A 24,479-nucleotide genomic window follows, 5' to 3' on the forward strand; every position below is an offset into this window, starting at 1 on the left:
TTACATAGGGATTTTGTATTGAACATAACTCTGGATCACAATGTCATAGAGACAAGGGGGTGGGCTCATTTCAATCAGGCAACCAATCAGTCTCTCAGGATCACTGTGAATCTATCAAGCCACGCCCTAGCAACCAAACAGAGCACCATAGCAACAAGCCCCATAGACTTCCATTGAAAAAGATCAAATTAATAACTTTTGATAGAAGTGTCATAGAAACATGAGGGTGGGCTCGTTTGACTCGGGCAGTAAACGGCCAATCATGTATCTCCTTCATGACAACCTAGCCACGCCCTAGCAACCATTAAGAGCTACCTAGCAACCCAAAGTATAGAGAGATATCTTAACATCTGAAAGACATAGAAGCATGGGGGTTGGTTTATATTAGCAAGCAACCATTGGAGTATCATCATTGGCAGCTGCCAGGCCACTCCCTAGCAACCAAACGGAGTACCCTAGCAACCGTTTTGCAAGATCTATATCTCTGCATCAGAACATCGTAGAGGCATGGGGGTTGGTTTATATTGGTGAGCAGCCTTTGGAGTATCACCATTGGCAGCTGCCAAGCCACTCCATAGCAACCAAACGGAGTACCCTAGCAACCGTTTTGCACGACCTATATCTCTGCATCAGAACATCGTACAGACATGGCGGTTGGATTTTTTGACTCATGCTAGCACACTGGACTTCCAACATGCTAGTCATGCTAGCAGTGATTAGCTACATGCTAATAGTGATTAGCTAAGAGCTCAAATGGGCTAAGAACTCTATAATAACTACATAGTGACCATCTGTGACAACTACCAACCACCTAGTAACATCATAGCAACCACCCAGGAGACCATAGCAACTGCCTAGCAACCAGCCAAAACACCCTAGCAACCGCCTAGCAACACCTTAGCAACCACCCCAAGTACCATAGCAACTGCCTAGCAACCACCCAGGTTACCATAGCAACCGCCCTAGCAACCACCCCGGGTACCCTAGCAACCACATAGCAGCACCCTAGCAACCAACCCGATTACCCTAGCAACGGCCCTAGCAACCATCATGGGGACCCTAGCAACCGCCCTAGCAACCACCCCGGGTACCCTAGCAACCACATAGCAACACCCTAGCAACCGCCCCGATTACCCTAGCAACCACTCTGGGTACCCTAGCAACGGCCCTAGCAACCATCATTGGGACCCTAGCAACCGCCCTAGCAACCACCCCGGGTACCCTAGCAACCACATAGCAGCACCCTAGCAACCACCCCGATTACCCTAGCAACCACCCTGGGTACCCTAGCAACGGCCCTAGCCACCATCATGGGGACCCTAGCAACCGCCCTAGCAACCACCCCGGGTACCCTAGCAACCACATAGCAACACCCTAGCAACCGCCCCGATTACCCTAGCAACCACTCTGGGTACCCTAGCAACGGCCCTAGCAACCATCATGGGGACCCTAGCAACCGCCCTAGCAACCACCCCGGGTACCCTAGCAACCACATAGCAACACCCTAGCAACCACCCCGATTACCCTAGCAACGGCCCTAGCAACCATCATGGGGACCCTAGCAACCGCCCTAGAAACCACCCCAGGTACCCTAGCAACCAAATAGCAACACCCTAGCAACCACCCCGATTACCCTAGCAACCACCCTGGGTACCCTAGCAACGGCCCTAGCAACCATCATAGGGACCCTAGCAACCACCCCGGGTACCCTAGCAACCACACCTTAGCAACAGAGGGGCGAGTTTTGCCACTGCAAGCACCACTCACATTTTCTTCAGGAAATGTACCTTCTAGTGTTACTATTACTATTCGCCTTGACAAAACTTTGGCACGCTACTCCTCCCGCATTTTTTGTCACAGACCCATGAATGAGGTGTCAAATCGTGCGGGATATTGAGGAGAGGTGTGCTATGACTTTTCTAAGCAATCGGACTTACGATAATCGTACAGCGGGCGAAGAAAATGTGTGAAAATATCCCATTGACTTAACATTGGAAAAACTATCTGACATCATATCTTTGGATTAGAAAGTCATAGAGGCTTGGGAGAGGGCTCTTTTGACTCGGCCTATCAAGCAGTGCATAAGTAGTGACATAACAACTTCATATCCATGCCCTAGCAACCAATTTTAGCCCCCTAGCAACTGTTTAACTACATTTAAAAGCTGTATCTCAGCAAAAATAACTATATAGAAACACTGGCTTGGGCTTTTTGCATTCAGGCTGGTAAATAATCTTTAAATATCACCCCATAAACTATATAGTCACACCATAGCAACCATATAGAGCACCCTAGTAACCATGTAGCAATATAAATCCTTCTATCTCTGCTTCAAAACATCACACAGGCATCATGGGTGGCTACAGGGCGCAGAGTTTTGCCACTGCAAGCACCACTCACATTTTCTTCAGGAAATGTACCTTCTAGTGTTACTATTACTATTCGCCTTGTCAAAACTTTGGCACGCTACTCCTCCCGCATTTTTTGTCACAGACCCATGAATGAGGTGTCAAATCCTGCGGGATATTGAGCAGAGGTGTGCTATGACTTTTCTAAGCAATCGGACTTACGATAATCGTACAGCGGGCGAAGAAAATGTGTCAAAATATCCCATTGACTTAACATTGGAAAAACTATCTGACATCATATCTTTGGATCAGAAAGTCATAGAGGCTTGGGAGAGGGCTCTTTTGACTCGGCCTATCAAGCAGTCCATAAGTAGTGACATAACAACTTCATATCCATGCCCTAGCAACCAATTTTAGCCCCCTAGCAACTGTTTAACTACATTTAAAAGCTGTATCTCAGCAAAAATAACTATATAGAAACACTGGCTTGGCCTTTTTGCATTCAGGCTGGTAAATAATCTTTAAATATCACCCCATAAACTATATAGTCACACCATAGCAACCATATAGCACGCCCTAGCAACCATATAGTAATATAAAGAAGTTATATCACGGCTCCATAACATCACACATGCATCATGGGTGGTTACAGGGCGCCGAGTTTTGCCACTGCAAGCACCACTCACATTTTCTTCAGGAAATGTACTTTCTAGTGTTACTATTACTATCCACCTTGACAAAATTTCGGCACGCTACTCCTCCTGCATTTTTTGTCGCAGACCCATGAATGAGATGTCAAAACGTGCGGCTTATTGAGGAGAGGTGTGCTATGACTTTTCTAAGCAATCGGACTTACGATAATCGTACAGTGGGCGAAGAAAATGTGTGAAAATATCCCATAGACTTAACATTGGAAAAACTATCTGACATCATATCTTTGGATCAGAAAGTCATAGAGGCTTGGCAGAGGGCTCTTTTGTATCGGCCTATCAAGCAGTCCATAAGTAGTGACATAACAACTTCATAGCCACGCCATAGCAACCAATTTTAGCACCCTAGCAGCTGTTTAACAACATTTAAAAGCTATATATCATCAAAATAACCATATAGAAACACTGTCTTGGGCTTTTTGGAATCAGGCTGGTAAATGATCTTTAAATATCACTATATGAACTATATAGGCACACCATAGCAACCATATAGAGCGCCCTAGCAACCATATAGCAATATAAAGAACTTATATCACGGCTCCACGATATCAAACAGGCATCATGGGTGGCTACAGGGCGCAGAGATTTGCCACTGCAAGCACCACTCACATTTTCTTCAGGAAATGTACCTTCTAGTGTTACTATTACTATTCTCCTTGACAAAACTTTGGCATGCTACTCCTCCCGCATTTTTTGTCACAGATCCATGAATGAGGTGTCAAATCGTGCGGGATATTGAGGAGAGGTGTGCTATGACTTTTCTAAGCAATTGGACTTTCTATAATCGTACAGCAGGCGAAGAAAATGTGTGAAAATATCCCATTGACTTAACATTGGTAAAACTATCTGACATCATATCTTTGGATCAGAAAGTCATAGAGGCTTGGGAGAGGGCTCTATTGACTCGGCCTATCAAGCAGTCCATAAGTAGTGACATAACAACTTCATATCCATGCCCTAGCAACCAATTTTAGCCCCCTAGCAACTGTTTAACTACATTTAAAAGCTGTATCTCAGCAAAAATAACTATATAGAAACACTGGCTTGGGCTTTTTGCATTCAGGCTGGTAAATAATCTTTAAATATCACCCCATAAACTATATAGTCACACCATAGCAACCATATAGAGCACCCTAGCAACCATGTAGCAATATAAATCCTTCTATCTCTGCTTCAAAACATCACAGAGGCATCATGGGTGGCTACAGGGCGCCGAGTTTTGCCACTGCAAGCACCACTCACATTTTCTTCAGGAAATGTACCTTCTAGTGTTACTATTACTATCCACCTTGACAAAATTTCGGCACGCTACTCCTCCTGCATTTTTTGTCGCAGACCCATGAATGAGATGTCAAAACGTGCGGCTTATTGAGGAGAGGTGTGCTATGACTTTTCTAAGCAATCGGACTTACGATAATCGTACAGTGGGCGAAGAAAATGTGTGAAAATATCCCATAGACTTAACATTGGAAAAACTATCTGACATCATATCTTTGGATCAGAAAGTCATAGAGGCTTGGCAGAGGGCTCTTTTGTATCGGCCTATCAAGCAGTCCATAAGTAGTGACATAACAACTTCATAGCCACGCCATAGCAACCAATTTTAGCACCCTAGCAGCTGTTTAACAACATTTAAAAGCTATATATCATCAAAATAACCATATAGAAACACTGTCTTGGGCTTTTTGGAATCAGGCTGGTAAATGATCTTTAAATATCACTATATGAACTATATAGGCACACCATAGCAACCATATAGAGCGCCCTAGCAACCATATAGCAATATAAAGAACTTATATCACGGCTCCACGATATCAAACAGGCATCATGGGTGGCTACAGGGCGCAGAGATTTGCCACTGCAAGCACCACTCACATTTTCTTCAGGAAATGTACCTTCTAGTTAGTGGTGCTTGCCGGAGGCAAAGCATCACTATTATTATCTCACATACTTATTAGTGGTGCTTGCCGGAGGCAAGGCACTACTATTATTATCTCACATACTTATTATTCTTCTTCTTCTAGATCCGTACAAATTTCGGCGCGTAACTAGTCCCGCAGTTTTTGTCACAGACCAACGAAACAGGCGTCAAATCGTGCGGCCTAATCGGGAATGGTGTGCTATGACTTTTATAAGCGATCGGGCGTACGATGTTCGTACACCGGGCGAAAAAACGGGCGAAAAATCCCATAGACAATGCATTGGAGCCAACTTTGACGGATCGTAGCTCCGAGAGAGAATTTCGCAGAAACACGTGAATCACCACATCTGGAGAGGCTATCAGCCTGTGCCAGAACATACCCCGCATTGGGGTATAAGTTGTACCCCTGGGGCGCAACAGCCCCCCAAATTTGCCCCTAATACAAAGTATAGGGAGGGCTACTATGGGAAATTACATAGGGATTTTGCATTGAACATAACTCTGGATTACAGTGTCATAGAGACAAGGGGGTGGGCTCATATTAATCAGGCAACCAATCAGTCTCTCAGGATCACTGTGAAGTTATCAAGCCACGCCCTAGCAACCATATAGAGCGCCATAGCAACAAGCCCCATAGACTTCCATTGAAAAAGATAAAATAAATAACTTTGGATAGAAGTGTCATAGAAACATGAGGGTGGGCTCGTTTGACTCGGGCAGCAAACGGCCAATCATGTATCTCCTTCAAGACAACCTAGCCACGCCCTAGCAACCATTAAGAGCTACCTAGCAACCAAAATCCAAAGATAGATATCTTAAAATCTGAAAGACATAGAAGCATGGGGGTTGGTTTATATTAGCAAGCAACCATTGGAGTATCATCATTGGCAGCTGCCAGGCCACTCCCTAGCAACCAAACACAGTACCCTAGCAACCGTTTTGCAAGATCTATATCTCTGCATCAGAACATCGTAGATGCATGGGGGTTGGTTTATATTGGCGAGCAGCCTTTGGACTATCACCATTGGCAGCTGCCAAGCCACTCCATAGCAACCAAATGGAGTACCCTAGCAACCGTTTTGCACGACCTATATCTCTGCATCAGAACATCGTACAGACATGGCGGTTGGATTTTTTGACTCATGCTAGCACACTGGACTTCCAACATGCTAGTCATGCTAGCAGTGATTAGCTACATGCTAATAGTGATTAGCTAAGTGCTCAAATGGGCTAAGAACTCTATAATAACTACATAGTGACCATCTGTGACAACTACCAACCCCCTAGTAACATCATAGCAACCACCCAGGAGACCATAGCAACTGCCTAGCAACCAGCCAAAACACCCTAGCAACCGCCTAGCAACACCTTAGCAACCACCCCAAGTACCGTAGCAACTGCCTAGCAACCACCCAGGTTACCATAGCAACCGCCCTAGCAACCACCCCGGGTACCCTAGCAACCACATAGCAACACCCTAGCAACCGCCCCAATTACCCTAGCAACCACCCTGGGTACCTTAGCAACGGCCCTAGCAACCATCATGGGGACCCTAGCAACCGCCCTAGCAACCACCCCGGGTACCCTAGCAACCACATAGCAACACCCTAGCAACCGCCCCAATTACCCTAGCAACCACCCTGGGTACCCTAGCAACGGCCCTAGCAACCATCATGGGGACCCTAGCAACCGCCCTAGCAACCACCCCGGGTACCCTAGCAACCACATAGCAACACCCTAGCAACCACCCCGATTACCCTAGCAACCACCCTGAGTACCCTAGCAACGGCCCTAGCAACCATCATGGGGACCCTAGCAACCACCCCGATTACCCTAGCAACCATCCTGGGTACCCTAGCAACGACCCTAGCAACCATCATGGGGACCCTAGCAACCACCATAGCAACCAAGTGTACCTTAGCAATGGTCCTACCAAACACACCTTAGCAACAGAGGGGTGAGTTTTGCCACTGCAAGCACCACTCACATTTTCTTCAGGAAATGTACCTTCTAGTTATTATTATTATTCTTATAGATCCGTACAAATTTCGGCGCGTAACTAGTCCCGCAGTTTTAGTCACAGACCAACGAAACAGGCGTCAAATCGTGCGGCCTGATCGGGAATGGTGTGCTATGACTTTTATAAGCGATCGGGTGTACGATGTTCGTCCGGCGGGCGAAAAATCGGGCGATAAAACCCATAGACTTAACATTGGGGTCAACTTTGACGGATCGTAGCTCAGAGAGAGAATTTCGCAGAAACACGTGAATCACCACATTTGGAGAGGCTATCAGGCTGTGCGAGAACATACCCCGCAGTGGGGTATAAGTTGTACCCCTGGGGCGCAAGAGCCCCCCAAAATTGCCCCTAATACAAAGTATAGGGAGGACTTTTCCTGCTATGGGACATTACATAGGGATTTTGTATTGAACATAACTCTGGATCACAGTGTCATAGAGACAAGGGGGTGGGCTCATTTTAATCAGGCAACCAATCAGTCTCTCAGGATCACTGTGAATCTATCAAGCCACGCCCTAGCAACCATAGAGAGCGCCATAGCAACGAGCTCCATAGACTTCCATTGAAAATGATAAAATGAATAACTTTGTATAGAAGTGTCATATAAACATGAGGGTGGGCTCGTTTGACTCGGGCAGCAAACGGCCAATCATGTATCTCCTTCAAGACAACCTAGCCACGCCCTAGCAACCATTTAGAGCAACCTAGCAACCAAAAGTATAGAGAGATATCTTAACATCTGAAAGACATAGAAGCATGGGGGTTGGTTTATATTGGCGAACAGCCTTTGGAGTATCACCATTGGCAGCTGCCAAGCCACTCCATAGCAACCAAATGGAGTACCCTAGCAACCGTTTTGCACAACCTATATCTCTGCATCAGAACATCGTACAGACATGGCGGTTGGATTTTTGGACTCATGCTAGCACACTGGACTTCCAACATGCTAGTCATGCTAGCAGTGATTAGCTACATGCTAATAGTGATTAGCTAAGTGCTCAAATGGGCTAAGAACTCTATAATAAATACATAGTGACCATCTGTGACAACTACCAACCACCTAGTAACATCATAGCAACCACCCAGGAGACCATAGCAACTGCCTAGCAACCAGCCAAAACACCCTAGCAACCGCCTAGCAACACCCTAGCAACCGCCCCAATTACCCTAGCAACCACCCCGAGTACCATAGCAACGGCCCTAGCAACCATCATGGGTACCCTAGCAACCGCCCTAGCAACCACCCCGGGTACCCTAGCAACCACATAGCAACACCCTAGCAACCACCCCGATTACCCTAGCAACCACCCTGAGTACCCTAGCAACGGCCCTAGCAACCATCATGGGGACCCTAGCAACCGCCCTAGCAACCACCCCGGGTACCCTAGCAACCACATAGCAACACCCTAGCAACCACCCCGATTACCCTAGCAACCACCCTGGGTACCTTAGCAACGGCCCTAGCAACCATCATGGGGACCCTAGCAACCGCCCTAGCAACCACCCCAGGTACCCTAGCAACCACATAGCAACACCCTAGCAACCGCCCCGATTACCCTAGCAACCACCCTGGGTACCCTAGCAACGGCCCTAGAAACCATCATGTGGACCCTAGCAACCGCCCTAGCAACCACCCCGGGTACCCTAGCAACCACATAGCAACACCCTAGCAACCGCCTCGATTATCCTAGCAACCACTCTGGGTACCCTAGTAACGGCCCTAGCAACCGTCCTTGGTACCCTAGCAACCGACCTAGCAACCACCCCATGTATCCTAGCAACCTCATTGCAACACCCTAGCAACAGAGGGGCGAGTTTTGCCACTGCAAGCACCACTCACATTTTCTTCAGGAAATGTACCTTCTAGTTAGTGGTGCTTGCCGGAGGCAAGGCATCACTATTACTATCTCACATACTTATTATTATTATTAGTGGTGCTTGCCGGAGGCAAGGCACTACTATTATTATCTCACATACTTATTATTCTTCTTCTTCTTCTAGATCCGTACAAATTTCGGCGCGTAACTAGTCCCGCAGTTTTCGTCACAGACCAACGAAACAGGCGTCAAATCGTGCGCCCTAATCGGGAATGGTGTGCTATGACTTTTATAAGCGATCGGGCGTACGATGTTCGTACACCGGGCGAAAAAACGGGCGAAAAATTGCATAGACAATGCATTGCGGCCAACTTTGACGGATCGTAGCTCCGAGAGAAAATTTCGCAGAAACACGTGAATCACCACATTTGGAGAGGCTATCAGGCTGTGCGAGAACACACCCCGCATTGGGGTATAAGTTGTACCCCTGGGGGGCTAGAGCCCCCCAAATTTGCCCCCAATACAAAGTATAGGGAGGGCTTTTCCTACTGTGGGACATTACATAGGGATTTTGTATTGAACATAACTCTGGATCACAATGTCATAGAGACAAGGGGGTGGGCTCATTTCAATCAGGCAACCAATCAGTCTCTCAGGATCACTGTGAATCTATCAAGCCACGCCCTAGCAACCAAACAGAGCACCATAGCAACAAGCCCCATAGACTTCCATTGAAAAAGATCAAATTAATAACTTTTGATAGAAGTGTCATAGAAACATGAGGGTGGGCTCGTTTGACTCGGGCAGTAAACGGCCAATCATGTATCTCCTTCATGACAACCTAGCCACGCCCTAGCAACCATTAAGAGCTACCTAGCAACCCAAAGTATAGAGAGATATCTTAACATCTGAAAGACATAGAAGCATGGGGGTTGGTTTATATTAGCAAGCAACCATTGGAGTATCATCATTGGCAGCTGCCAGGCCACTCCCTAGCAACCAAACGGAGTACCCTAGCAACCGTTTTGCAAGATCTATATCTCTGCATCAGAACATCGTAGAGGCATGGGGGTTGGTTTATATTGGTGAGCAGCCTTTGGAGTATCACCATTGGCAGCTGCCAAGCCACTCCATAGCAACCAAACGGAGTACCCTAGCAACCGTTTTGCACGACCTATATCTCTGCATCAGAACATCGTACAGACATGGCGGTTGGATTTTTTGACTCATGCTAGCACACTGGACTTCCAACATGCTAGTCATGCTAGCAGTGATTAGCTACATGCTAATAGTGATTAGCTAAGAGCTCAAATGGGCTAAGAACTCTATAATAACTACATAGTGACCATCTGTGACAACTACCAACCACCTAGTAACATCATAGCAACCACCCAGGAGACCATAGCAACTGCCTAGCAACCAGCCAAAACACCCTAGCAACCGCCTAGCAACACCTTAGCAACCACCCCAAGTACCATAGCAACTGCCTAGCAACCACCCAGGTTACCATAGCAACCGCCCTAGCAACCACCCCGGGTACCCTAGCAACCACATAGCAGCACCCTAGCAACCAACCCGATTACCCTAGCAACGGCCCTAGCAACCATCATGGGGACCCTAGCAACCGCCCTAGCAACCACCCCGGGTACCCTAGCAACCACATAGCAACACCCTAGCAACCGCCCCGATTACCCTAGCAACCACTCTGGGTACCCTAGCAACGGCCCTAGCAACCATCATTGGGACCCTAGCAACCGCCCTAGCAACCACCCCGGGTACCCTAGCAACCACATAGCAGCACCCTAGCAACCACCCCGATTACCCTAGCAACCACCCTGGGTACCCTAGCAACGGCCCTAGCCACCATCATGGGGACCCTAGCAACCGCCCTAGCAACCACCCCGGGTACCCTAGCAACCACATAGCAACACCCTAGCAACCGCCCCGATTACCCTAGCAACCACTCTGGGTACCCTAGCAACGGCCCTAGCAACCATCATGGGGACCCTAGCAACCGCCCTAGCAACCACCCCGGGTACCCTAGCAACCACATAGCAACACCCTAGCAACCACCCCGATTACCCTAGCAACGGCCCTAGCAACCATCATGGGGACCCTAGCAACCGCCCTAGAAACCACCCCAGGTACCCTAGCAACCAAATAGCAACACCCTAGCAACCACCCCGATTACCCTAGCAACCACCCTGGGTACCCTAGCAACGGCCCTAGCAACCATCATAGGGACCCTAGCAACCACCCCGGGTACCCTAGCAACCACACCTTAGCAACAGAGGGGCGAGTTTTGCCACTGCAAGCACCACTCACATTTTCTTCAGGAAATGTACCTTCTAGTGTTACTATTACTATTCGCCTTGACAAAACTTTGGCACGCTACTCCTCCCGCATTTTTTGTCACAGACCCATGAATGAGGTGTCAAATCGTGCGGGATATTGAGGAGAGGTGTGCTATGACTTTTCTAAGCAATCGGACTTACGATAATCGTACAGCGGGCGAAGAAAATGTGTGAAAATATCCCATTGACTTAACATTGGAAAAACTATCTGACATCATATCTTTGGATTAGAAAGTCATAGAGGCTTGGGAGAGGGCTCTTTTGACTCGGCCTATCAAGCAGTGCATAAGTAGTGACATAACAACTTCATATCCATGCCCTAGCAACCAATTTTAGCCCCCTAGCAACTGTTTAACTACATTTAAAAGCTGTATCTCAGCAAAAATAACTATATAGAAACACTGGCTTGGGCTTTTTGCATTCAGGCTGGTAAATAATCTTTAAATATCACCCCATAAACTATATAGTCACACCATAGCAACCATATAGAGCACCCTAGTAACCATGTAGCAATATAAATCCTTCTATCTCTGCTTCAAAACATCACACAGGCATCATGGGTGGCTACAGGGCGCAGAGTTTTGCCACTGCAAGCACCACTCACATTTTCTTCAGGAAATGTACCTTCTAGTGTTACTATTACTATTCGCCTTGTCAAAACTTTGGCACGCTACTCCTCCCGCATTTTTTGTCACAGACCCATGAATGAGGTGTCAAATCCTGCGGGATATTGAGCAGAGGTGTGCTATGACTTTTCTAAGCAATCGGACTTACGATAATCGTACAGCGGGCGAAGAAAATGTGTCAAAATATCCCTTTGACTTAACATTGGAAAAACTATCTGACATCATATCTTTGGATCAGAAAGTCATAGAGGCTTGGGAGAGGGCTCTTTTGACTCGGCCTATCAAGCAGTCCATAAGTAGTGACATAACAACTTCATATCCATGCCCTAGCAACCAATTTTAGCCCCCTAGCAACTGTTTAACTACATTTAAAAGCTGTATCTCAGCAAAAATAACTATATAGAAACACTGGCTTGGCCTTTTTGCATTCAGGCTGGTAAATAATCTTTAAATATCACCCCATAAACTATATAGTCACACCATAGCAACCATATAGCACGCCCTAGCAACCATATAGTAATATAAAGAAGTTATATCACGGCTCCATAACATCACACATGCATCATGGGTGGTTACAGGGCGCCGAGTTTTGCCACTGCAAGCACCACTCACATTTTCTTCAGGAAATGTACTTTCTAGTTAGTGGTGCTTGCCGGAGGCAAAGCACTACTACTATTATCTCACATACTTATTAGTGGTGCTTGCCGGAGGCAAGGCATCACTATTACTATCTCACATACTTATTATTATTATTATTATTATACTAGATCCGTACAAATTTCGGCGCGTAACTAGTCCCGCAGTTTTCATCACAGACCAACGAAACAGGCGTCAAATCGTGCGGCCTAATCGGGAATGGTGTGCTATGACTTTTATAAGCGATCGGGCGTACGATGTTCGTACACCGGGCGAAAAAACGGGCGAAAAATCGCATAGAGAATGCATTGCGGCCAACTTTGACGGATCATAGCTCCGAGAGGGAATTTCGCAGAAACACGTGAATCTCCACATTTGAAGAGGCTATCAGGCTGTGCGAGAACATACCCCGCAGTGGGGTATAAGTTGTACCCCTGGGGCGCGAGAGCCCCCCAAAAATGGCCCTAATACAAAGTATAGGGAGGACTTTTCCTGCTATGGGACATTACATAGGGATTTTGTATTGAACATAACTCTGGATCACAATGTCATAGAGACAAGGGGGTGGGCTCATTTGAATCAGGCAACCAATCAGTCTCTCAGGATCACTGTGAATCTATCAAGCCACGCCCTAGCAACCATATAGAGCGCCATAGCAACAAGCCCCATAGACTTCCATTGAAAAAGATCAAATGAATAACTTTGGATAGAAGTGTCATAGAAACATGAGGGTGGGCTCGTTTGACTCGGGCAGCAAACGGCCAATCATGTATCTCCTTCATGACAACCTAGCCACGCCCTAGCAACCATTAAGAGCTACCTAGCAACCCAAAGTATAGAGAGATATCTTAACATCTGAAAGACATAGAAGCATGGGGGTTGGTTTATATTATCAAGCGACCATTGGAGTATCATCATTGACAGCTGCCAGGCCACTCCCTAGCAACCAAACACAGTACCCTAGCAACCGTTTTGCAAGAACTATATCTCTGCATCAGAACATCGTAGAGGCATGGGGGTTGGTTTGTATTGGCGAGCAGCTTTTGTAGTATCACCATTGGCAGTTGCCCATCCACTCCATAGCAACCAAATGGAGTACCCTAGCAACCGTTTTGCACGACCTATATCTCTGCATCAGAACATCGTACAGACATGGCGGTTGGATTTTTTGACTCATGCTAGCACACTGGACTTCCAACATGCTAGTCATGCTAGCAGTGATTAGCTACATGCTAATAGTGATTAGCTAAGTGCTCAAATGGGCTAAGAACTCTATAATAACTACATAGTGACCATCTGTGACAACTACCAACCACCTAGTAACATCATAGCAACCACCCAGGAGACCATAGCAACTGCCTAGCAACCAGCCAAAACACCCTAGCAACCGCCTAGCAACACCTTAGCAACCACCCCAAGTACCGTAGCAACTGCCTAGCAACCACCCAGGTTACCATAGCAACCGCCCTAGCAACCACCCCGGGTACCCTAGCAACCACATAGCAACACCCTAGCAACCGCCCCAATTACCCTAGCAACCACCCTGGGTACCTTAGCAACGGCCCTAGCAACCATCATGGGGACCCTAGCAACCGCCCTAGCAACCACCCCGGGTACCCTAGGAACTACATAGCAACACCCTAGCAACCGCCCCAATTACCCTAGCAACCACCCTGGGTACCTTAGCAACGGCCCTAGCAACCATAATGGGGACCCTAGCAACCACCCTAGCAACCACCCCGGGTACCCTAGCAACCACATAGCAACACCCTAGCAACCACCCCGATTACCCTAGCAACCATCCTGAGTACCCTAGCAACGGCCCTAGCAACCATCATGGGGACCCTAGCAACCGCCCTAGCAACCACCCCGGGTACCCTAGCAACCACATAGCAACACCCTAGCAACCACCCCGATTACCCTAGCAACCATCCTGAGTACCCTAGCAACGGCCCTAGCAACCATCATGGGGACCCTAGCAACCGCCCTAGCAACCACCCCGGGAACCCTAGCAACCACATAGCAACACCCTAGCAACCACCCTGGGTACCCTAGCAACGGCCCTAGCAACCATCATGGGGACCCTAGCAACTGCCCTAGCAACCACCCCGGGTACCCTAGTAACCACATAGCAACACCCTAGCAACCGCCCCGATTACCCTAGCAACCACCCTGGGTACCCTAGCAACGGCCCTAGCAACCATCATGGGGACCCTAGCAACCGCCATAGCAACCATCATGGGGACCCTAGCAACCACCCCGGGTACCCTAGCAACCACATAGCAACACCCTAGCAACCACCCCGATTACCCTAGCAACCACCCTGGGTACCCTAGCAACGGCCCTAGCAACCATCATAGGGACCCTAGCAACCGCCCTAGCAACGATCCCATGTACCGTAGCAACCAACCCGGGTACCCTAGCAACCTCATTACAACACCCTATAGCAACAGAGGGGCGAGTTTTGCCACTGCAAGCACCACTCACATTTTCTTCAGGAAATGTACTTTCTAGTGTTACTATTACTATTCACCTTGACAAAACTTCGGCACGCTACTCCTCCAGCACTTTTTGTCACAGACCCATGAATGAGGTGTCAAATCGTGCGGCATATTGGGGAGAGGTGTGCTATGACTTTTCTAAGCAATCGGACTTACGATAATCGTACAGCGGACGAAGAAAATGTGTGAAAATATCCCATTGACTTAACATTGGAAAAACTATCTGACATCATATCTTTGGATCAGAAAGTCATAGAGGCTTGGGAGAGGGCTCTTTTGACTCGGCCTATCAAGCAGTCCATAAGTAGTGCCATAATAACTTCATATCCATGCCCTAGCAACCAATTTTAGCCACCTAGCAACTGTTTAACTACATTTAAAAGCTGTATCTCAGCAAAAATAACTATATAGAAACACTGGCTTGGGCTTTTTGCATTCAGGCTGGTAAATAATCTTTAAATATCACCCCATAAACTATATAGTCACACCATAGCAACCATATAGAGCACCCTAGCAACCATGTAGCAATATAAATCCTTCTATCTCTGCTTCAAAACATCACACAGGCATCATGGGTGGCTACAGGGCGCCGAGTTTTGCCACTGCAAGCACCACTCACATTTTCTTCAGGAAATGTACCTTCTAGTGTTACTATTACTATCCACCTTGACAAAATTTCGGCACGCTACTCCTCCTGCATTTTTTGTCGCAGACCCATGAATGAGATGTCAAAACGTGCGGCTTATTGAGGAGAGGTGTGCTATGACTTTTCTAAGCAATCGGACTTACGATAATCGTACAGTGGGCGAAGAAAATGTGTGAAAATATCCCATAGACTTAACATTGGAAAAACTATCTGACATCATATCTTTGGATCAGAAAGTCATAGAGGCTTGGCAGAGGGCTCTTTTGTATCGGCCTATCAAGCAGTCCATAAGTAGTGACATAACAACTTCATAGCCACGCCATAGCAACCAATTTTAGCACCCTAGCAGCTGTTTAACAACATTTAAAAGCTATATATCATCAAAATAACCATATAGAAACACTGTCTTGGGCTTTTTGGAATCAGGCTGGTAAATGATCTTTAAATATCACTATATGAACTATATAGGCACACCATAGCAACCATATAGAGCGCCCTAGCAACCATATAGCAATATAAAGAACTTATATCACGGCTCCACGATATCAAACAGGCATCATGGGTGGCTACAGGGCGCAGAGATTTGCCACTGCAAGCACCACTCACATTTTCTTCAGGAAATGTACCTTCTAGTGTTACTATTACTATTCTCCTTGACAAAACTTTGGCATGCTACTCCTCCCGCATTTTTTGTCACAGATCCATGAATGAGGTGTCAAATCGTGCGGGATATTGAGGAGAGGTGTGCTATGACTTTTCTAAGCAATTGGACTTTCTATAATCGTACAGCAGGCGAAGAAAATGTGTGAAAATATCCCATTGACTTAACATTGGTAAAACTATCTGACATCATATCTTTGGATCAGAAAGTCATAGAGGCTTGGGAGAGGGCTCTATTGACTCGGCCTATCAAGCAGTCCATAAGTAGTGACATAACAACTTCATATCCATGCCCTAGCAACCAATTTTAGCCCCCTAGCAACTGTTTAACTACATTTAAAAGCTGTATCTCAGCAAAAATAACTATATAGAAACACTGGCTTGGGCTTTTTGCATTCAGGCTGGTAAATAATCTTTAAATATCACCCCATAAACTATATAGTCACACCATAGCAACCATATAGAGCACCCTAGCAACCATGTAGCAATATAAATCCTTCTATCTCTGCTTCAAAACATCACAGAGGCATCATGGGTGGCTACAGGGCGCCGAGTTTTGCCACTGCAAGCACCACTCACATTTTCTTCAGGAAATGTACCTTCTAGTGTTACTATTACTATCCACCTTGACAAAATTTCGGCACGCTACTCCTCCTGCATTTTTTGTCGCAGACCCATGAATGAGATGTCAAAACGTGCGGCTTATTGAGGAGAGGTGTGCTATGACTTTTCTAAGCAATCGGACTTACGATAATCGTACAGTGGGCGAAGAAAATGTGTGAAAATATCCCATAGACTTAACATTGGAAAAACTATCTGACATCATATCTTTGGATCAGAAAGTCATAGAGGCTTGGCAGAGGGCTCTTTTGTATCGGCCTATCAAGCAGTCCATAAGTAGTGACATAACAACTTCATAGCCACGCCATAGCAACCAATTTTAGCACCCTAGCAGCTGTTTAACAACATTTAAAAGCTATATATCATCAAAATAACCATATAGAAACACTGTCTTGGGCTTTTTGGAATCAGGCTGGTAAATGATCTTTAAATATCACTATATGAACTATATAGGCACACCATAGCAACCATATAGAGCGCCCTAGCAACCATATAGCAATATAAAGAACTTATATCACGGCTCCACGATATCAAACAGGCATCATGGGTGGCTACAGGGCGCAGAGATTTGCCACTGCAAGCACCACTCACATTTTCTTCAGGAAATGTACCTTCTAGTTCTTATTCTTATTCTTATTCTTCTTCCGCCAAAACTTCGGCGCGTAACTAGTCCCGCAGTTTTTGTCACAGACCCGCAAAAGAGGCGTCAAATCGTGCGGCCTAATCGGGAATGGTGTGCTATGACTTTTATAAGCGATCGGGCGTACGATGTTCGTACACCGGGCGAAAAAACGGGCGAAAAATCGCATAGACAATGCATTGCGGCCAACTTTGACGGATCGTAGCTCCGAGAGAAAATTTCGCAGAAACACGTGAATCACCACATGTGGAGAGGTTATCAGGCTGTGCGAGAACATACCCCGCATTGGGGTATAAGTTGTACCCCTGGGGGGCTAGAGCCCCCCAAATTTGCCCCTAATACAAAGTATAGGGAGGGCTTTTCCTACTGTGGGACATTACATAGGGATTTTGTATTGAACATAACTCTGGATCACAATGTCATAGAGACAAGGGGGTGGGCTCATTTTAATCAGGCAACCAATCAGTCTCTCAGGATCACTGTGAATCTATCAAGCCACGCCCTAGCAACCATATAGAGCGCCATAGCAACAAGCCCCATATACTTCCATTGAAAAAGATCAAATGAATAACTTTGGATAGAAGTGTCATAGAAACATGAGGGTGGGCTCGTTTGAATCGGGCAGCAAACGGCCAATCACGTATCACCTTCAAGACAACCTAGCCACGCCCTAGCAACCATTAAGAGCTACCTAGCGACCAAAAGCATAGAGAGATATCTTCAAATCTGAATATCACTAAGGCATGGGGGTTGGTTTATATCATTAATACTAGCAAGCAGACTTTGGAGTATCATCATTGGCAGCTGCCAGGCCACTCCATAGCAACCAAACACAGTACCCTAGCAACCGTTTTGCAAGATCTATATCTCTGCATCAGAACATCGTAGAGGCATGGGGGTTGGTTTATATTGGCGAGCAGCCTTTGGAGTATCACCATTGGCAGCTGCCAAGCCACTCCATAGCAACCAAACGGAGTACCCTAGCAACCGTTTTGCACGACCTATATCTCTGCATCAGAACATCGTACAGACATGGCGGTTGGATTTTTTGACTCGTGCTAGCAAACTGGACTTCCAACATGCTAGTCATGCTAGCAGTGATTAGCTACATGCTAATAGTGATTAGCTAAGTGCTCAAATGGGCTAAGAACTCTATAATAACTACATAGTGACCATCTGTGACAACTACCAACCACCTAGTAACACCATAGCAACCACCCAGGAGACCATAGCAACTGCCTAGCAACCAGCCAAAACACCCTAGCAACCGCCTAGCAACACCTTAGCAACCACCCCAAGTACCGTAGCAACTGTCTAGCAACCACCCAGGTTACCATAGCAACCGCCCTAGCAACCACCCCGGGTACCCTAGCAACCACATAGCAACACCCTAGCAACCGCCCCAATTACCCTAGCAACCACCCTGGGTACCTTAGCAACGGCCCTAGCAACCATCATGGGGACCCTAGCAACCGCCCTAGCAACCACCCCGGGTACCCTAGCAACCACATAGCAACACCCTAGCAACCATCCCGATTACCCTAGCAACCACCCTGGGTACCTTAGCAACGGCCCTAGCAACCACCCCGGGTACCCTAGCAACCACATAGCAACACCCTAGCAACTGCCCCGATTAACCTAGCAACCACTCTGGGTACCCTAGCAACGGCCCTAGCAACCATCATGGGGACCCTAGCAACCACCCTAGCAACCACCCCGGGTACCCTAGCAACCACATAGCAACACCCTAGCAACCGCTCCGATTAACCTAGCAACCACTCTGGTTACCCTAGTAACGGCCCTAGCAACCGTCCTTGGTACCCTAGCAACCGACCTAGCAACCACCCCATGTACCCTAGCAACCTCATTGCAACACCCTAGCAACAGAGGGGCGAGTTTTGCCACTGCAAGCACCACTCACATTTTCTTCAGGAAATGTACCTTCTAGTTAGTGGTGCTTGCCGGAGGCAAGGCACTACTATTATTATCTCACATACTTATTATTCTTCTTCTTCTTCTAGATCCGTACAAATTTCGGCGCGTAACTAGTCCCGCAGTTTTCGTCACAGACCAACGAAACAGGCGTCAAATCGTGCGCCCTAATCGGGAATGGTGTGCTATGACTTTTATAAGCGATCGGGCGTACGATGTTCGTACACCGGGCGAAAAAACGGGCGAAAAATTGCATAGACAATGCATTGCGGCCAACTTTGACGGATCGTAGCTCCGAGAGAAAATTTCGCAGAAACACGTGAATCACCACATTTGGAGAGGCTATCAGGCTGTGCGAGAACACACCCCGCATTGGGGTATAAGTTGTACCCCTGGGGGGCTAGAGCCCCCCAAATTTGCCCCCAATACAAAGTATAGGGAGGGCTTTTCCTACTGTGGGACATTACATAGGGATTTTGTATTGAACATAACTCTGGATCACAATGTCATAGAGACAAGGGGGTGGGCTCATTTCAATCAGGCAACCAATCAGTCTCTCAGGATCACTGTGAATCTATCAAGCCACGCCCTAGCAACCAAACAGAGCACCATAGCAACAAGCCCCATAGACTTCCATTGAAAAAGATCAAATTAATAACTTTTGATAGAAGTGTCATAGAAACATGAGGGTGGGCTCGTTTGACTCGGGCAGTAAACGGCCAATCATGTATCTCCTTCATGACAACCTAGCCACGCCCTAGCAACCATTAAGAGCTACCTAGCAACCCAAAGTATAGAGAGATATCTTAACATCTGAAAGACATAGAAGCATGGGGGTTGGTTTATATTAGCAAGCAACCATTGGAGTATCATCATTGGCAGCTGCCAGGCCACTCCCTAGCAACCAAACGGAGTACCCTAGCAACCGTTTTGCAAGATCTATATCTCTGCATCAGAACATCGTAGAGGCATGGGGGTTGGTTTATATTGGTGAGCAGCCTTTGGAGTATCACCATTGGCAGCTGCCAAGCCACTCCATAGCAACCAAACGGAGTACCCTAGCAACCGTTTTGCACGACCTATATCTCTGCATCAGAACATCGTACAGACATGGCGGTTGGATTTTTTGACTCATGCTAGCACACTGGACTTCCAACATGCTAGTCATGCTAGCAGTGATTAGCTACATGCTAATAGTGATTAGCTAAGAGCTCAAATGGGCTAAGAACTCTATAATAACTACATAGTGACCATCTGTGACAACTACCAACCACCTAGTAACATCATAGCAACCACCCAGGAGACCATAGCAACTGCCTAGCAACCAGCCAAAACACCCTAGCAACCGCCTAGCAACACCTTAGCAACCACCCCAAGTACCATAGCAACTGCCTAGCAACCACCCAGGTTACCATAGCAACCGCCCTAGCAACCACCCCGGGTACCCTAGCAACCACATAGCAGCACCCTAGCAACCAACCCGATTACCCTAGCAACGGCCCTAGCAACCATCATGGGGACCCTAGCAACCGCCCTAGCAACCACCCCGGGTACCCTAGCAACCACATAGCAACACCCTAGCAACCGCCCCGATTACCCTAGCAACCACTCTGGGTACCCTAGCAACGGCCCTAGCAACCATCATTGGGACCCTAGCAACCGCCCTAGCAACCACCCCGGGTACCCTAGCAACCACATAGCAGCACCCTAGCAACCACCCCGATTACCCTAGCAACCACCCTGGGTACCCTAGCAACGGCCCTAGCCACCATCATGGGGACCCTAGCAACCGCCCTAGCAACCACCCCGGGTACCCTAGCAACCACATAGCAACACCCTAGCAACCGCCCCGATTACCCTAGCAACCACTCTGGGTACCCTAGCAACGGCCCTAGCAACCATCATGGGGACCCTAGCAACCGCCCTAGCAACCACCCCGGGTACCCTAGCAACCACATAGCAACACCCTAGCAACCACCCCGATTACCCTAGCAACGGCCCTAGCAACCATCATGGGGACCCTAGCAACCGCCCTAGAAACCACCCCAGGTACCCTAGCAACCAAATAGCAACACCCTAGCAACCACCCCGATTACCCTAGCAACCACCCTGGGTACCCTAGCAACGGCCCTAGCAACCATCATAGGGACCCTAGCAACCACCCCGGGTACCCTAGCAACCACACCTTAGCAACAGAGGGGCGAGTTTTGCCACTGCAAGCACCACTCACATTTTCTTCAGGAAATGTACCTTCTAGTGTTACTATTACTATTCGCCTTGACAAAACTTTGGCACGCTACTCCTCCCGCATTTTTTGTCACAGACCCATGAATGAGGTGTCAAATCGTGCGGGATATTGAGGAGAGGTGTGCTATGACTTTTCTAAGCAATCGGACTTACGATAATCGTACAGCGGGCGAAGAAAATGTGTGAAAATATCCCATTGACTTAACATTGGAAAAACTATCTGACATCATATCTTTGGATTAGAAAGTCATAGAGGCTTGGGAGAGGGCTCTTTTGACTCGGCCTATCAAGCAGTGCATAAGTAGTGACATAACAACTTCATATCCATGCCCTAGCAACCAATTTTAGCCCCCTAGCAACTGTTTAACTACATTTAAAAGCTGTATCTCAGCAAAAATAACTATATAGAAACACTGGCTTGGGCTTTTTGCATTCAGGCTGGTAAATAATCTTTAAATATCACCCCATAAACTATATAGTCACACCATAGCAACCATATAGAGCACCCTAGTAACCATGTAGCAATATAAATCCTTCTATCTCTGCTTCAAAACATCACACAGGCATCATGGGTGGCTACAGGGCGCAGAGTTTTGCCACTGCAAGCACCACTCACATTTTCTTCAGGAAATGTACCTTCTAGTGTTACTATTACTATTCGCCTTGTCAAAACTTTGGCACGCTACTCCTCCCGCATTTTTTGTCACAGACCCATGAATGAGGTGTCAAATCCTGCGGGATATTGAGCAGAGGTGTGCTATGACTTTTCTAAGCAATCGGACTTACGATAATCGTACAGCGGGCGAAGAAAATGTGTCAAAATATCCCATTGACTTAACATTGGAAAAACTATCTGACATCATATCTTTGGATCAGAAAGTCATAGAGGCTTGGGAGAGGGCTCTTTTGACTCGGCCTATCAAGCAGTCCATAAGTAGTGACATAACAACTTCATATCCATGCCCTAGCAACCAATTTTAGCCCCCTAGCAACTGTTTAACTACATTTAAAAGCTGTATCTCAGCAAAAATAACTATATAGAAACACTGGCTTGGCCTTTTTGCATTCAGGCTGGTAAATAATCTTTAAATATCACCCCATAAACTATATAGTCACACCATAGCAACCATATAGCACGCCCTAGCAACCATATAGTAATATAAAGAAGTTATATCACGGCTCCATAACATCACACATGCATCATGGGTGGTTACAGGGCGCCGAGTTTTGCCACTGCAAGCACCACTCACATTTTCTTCAGGAAATGTACTTTCTAGTGTTACTATTACTATCCACCTTGACAAAATTTCGGCACGCTACTCCTCCTGCATTTTTTGTCGCAGACCCATGAATGAGATGTCAAAACGTGCGGCTTATTGAGGAGAGGTGTGCTATGACTTTTCTAAGCAATCGGACTTACGATAATCGTACAGTGGGCGAAGAAAATGTGTGAAAATATCCCATAGACTTAACATTGGAAAAACTATCTGACATCATATCTTTGGATCAGAAAGTCATAGAGGCTTGGCAGAGGGCTCTTTTGTATCGGCCTATCAAGCAGTCCATAAGTAGTGACATAACAACTTCATAGCCACGCCATAGCAACCAATTTTAGCACCCTAGCAGCTGTTTAACAACATTTAAAAGCTATATATCATCAAAATAACCATATAGAAACACTGTCTTGGGCTTTTTGGAATCAGGCTGGTAAATGATCTTTAAATATCACTATATGAACTATATAGGCACACCATAGCAACCATATAGAGCGCCCTAGCAACCATATAGCAATATAAAGAACTTATATCACGGCTCCACGATATCAAACAGGCATCATGGGTGGCTACAGGGCGCAGAGATTTGCCACTGCAAGCACCACTCACATTTTCTTCAGGAAATGTACCTTCTAGTGTTACTATTACTATTCTCCTTGACAAAACTTTGGCATGCTACTCCTCCCGCATTTTTTGTCACAGATCCATGAATGAGGTGTCAAATCGTGCGGGATATTGAGGAGAGGTGTGCTATGACTTTTCTAAGCAATTGGACTTTCTATAATCGTACAGCAGGCGAAGAAAATGTGTGAAAATATCCCATTGACTTAACATTGGTAAAACTATCTGACATCATATCTTTGGATCAGAAAGTCATAGAGGCTTGGGAGAGGGCTCTATTGACTCGGCCTATCAAGCAGTCCATAAGTAGTGACATAACAACTTCATATCCATGCCCTAGCAACCAATTTTAGCCCCCTAGCAACTGTTTAACTACATTTAAAAGCTGTATCTCAGCAAAAATAACTATATAGAAACACTGGCTTGGGCTTTTTGCATTCAGGCTGGTAAATAATCTTTAAATATCACCCCATAAACTATATAGTCACACCATAGCAACCATATAGAGCACCCTAGCAACCATGTAGCAATATAAATCCTTCTATCTCTGCTTCAAAACATCACAGAGGCATCATGGGTGGCTACAGGGCGCCGAGTTTTGCCACTGCAAGCACCACTCACATTTTCTTCAGGAAATGTACCTTCTAGTGTTACTATTACTATCCACCTTGACAAAATTTCGGCACGCTACTCCTCCTGCATTTTTTGTCGCAGACCCATGAATGAGATGTCAAAACGTGCGGCTTATTGAGGAGAGGTGTGCTATGACTTTTCTAAGCAATCGGACTTACGATAATCGTACAGTGGGCGAAGAAAATGTGTGAAAATATCCCATAGACTTAACATTGGAAAAACTATCTGACATCATATCTTTGGATCAGAAAGTCATAGAGGCTTGGCAGAGG

At 46.6% G+C, this 24,479-nt stretch overlaps 3 long non-coding RNA genes across 3 annotated transcripts in view; 1 reads left to right on the forward strand and 2 right to left on the reverse strand.

Annotated features, from left to right (window-relative positions):
* Positions 1–24,479, reverse strand: part of LOC127957867 (uncharacterized) — a 50,246-nt gene that overhangs the window by 23,458 nt on the left and 2,309 nt on the right. The window lies entirely within an intron of this gene.
* Positions 1–24,479, forward strand: part of LOC127957870 (uncharacterized) — a 43,698-nt gene that overhangs the window by 10,263 nt on the left and 8,956 nt on the right. The window lies entirely within an intron of this gene.
* LOC127957865 (uncharacterized) lies at positions 1,588–23,588 on the reverse strand. Its single transcript, XR_008153876.1, has 4 exons — positions 22,976–23,588; positions 21,683–22,341; positions 15,289–15,572; positions 1,588–2,769 (listed from the first exon to the last, which is right to left on the reverse strand). It is a non-coding gene; the product is annotated as an uncharacterized LOC127957865 (long non-coding RNA).

The sequence above is a fragment of the Carassius gibelio genome, chromosome B5, assembly GCF_023724105.1.
Source record: "Carassius gibelio isolate Cgi1373 ecotype wild population from Czech Republic chromosome B5, carGib1.2-hapl.c, whole genome shotgun sequence".
Lineage (NCBI taxonomy): Eukaryota > Metazoa > Chordata > Actinopteri > Cypriniformes > Cyprinidae > Carassius > Carassius gibelio.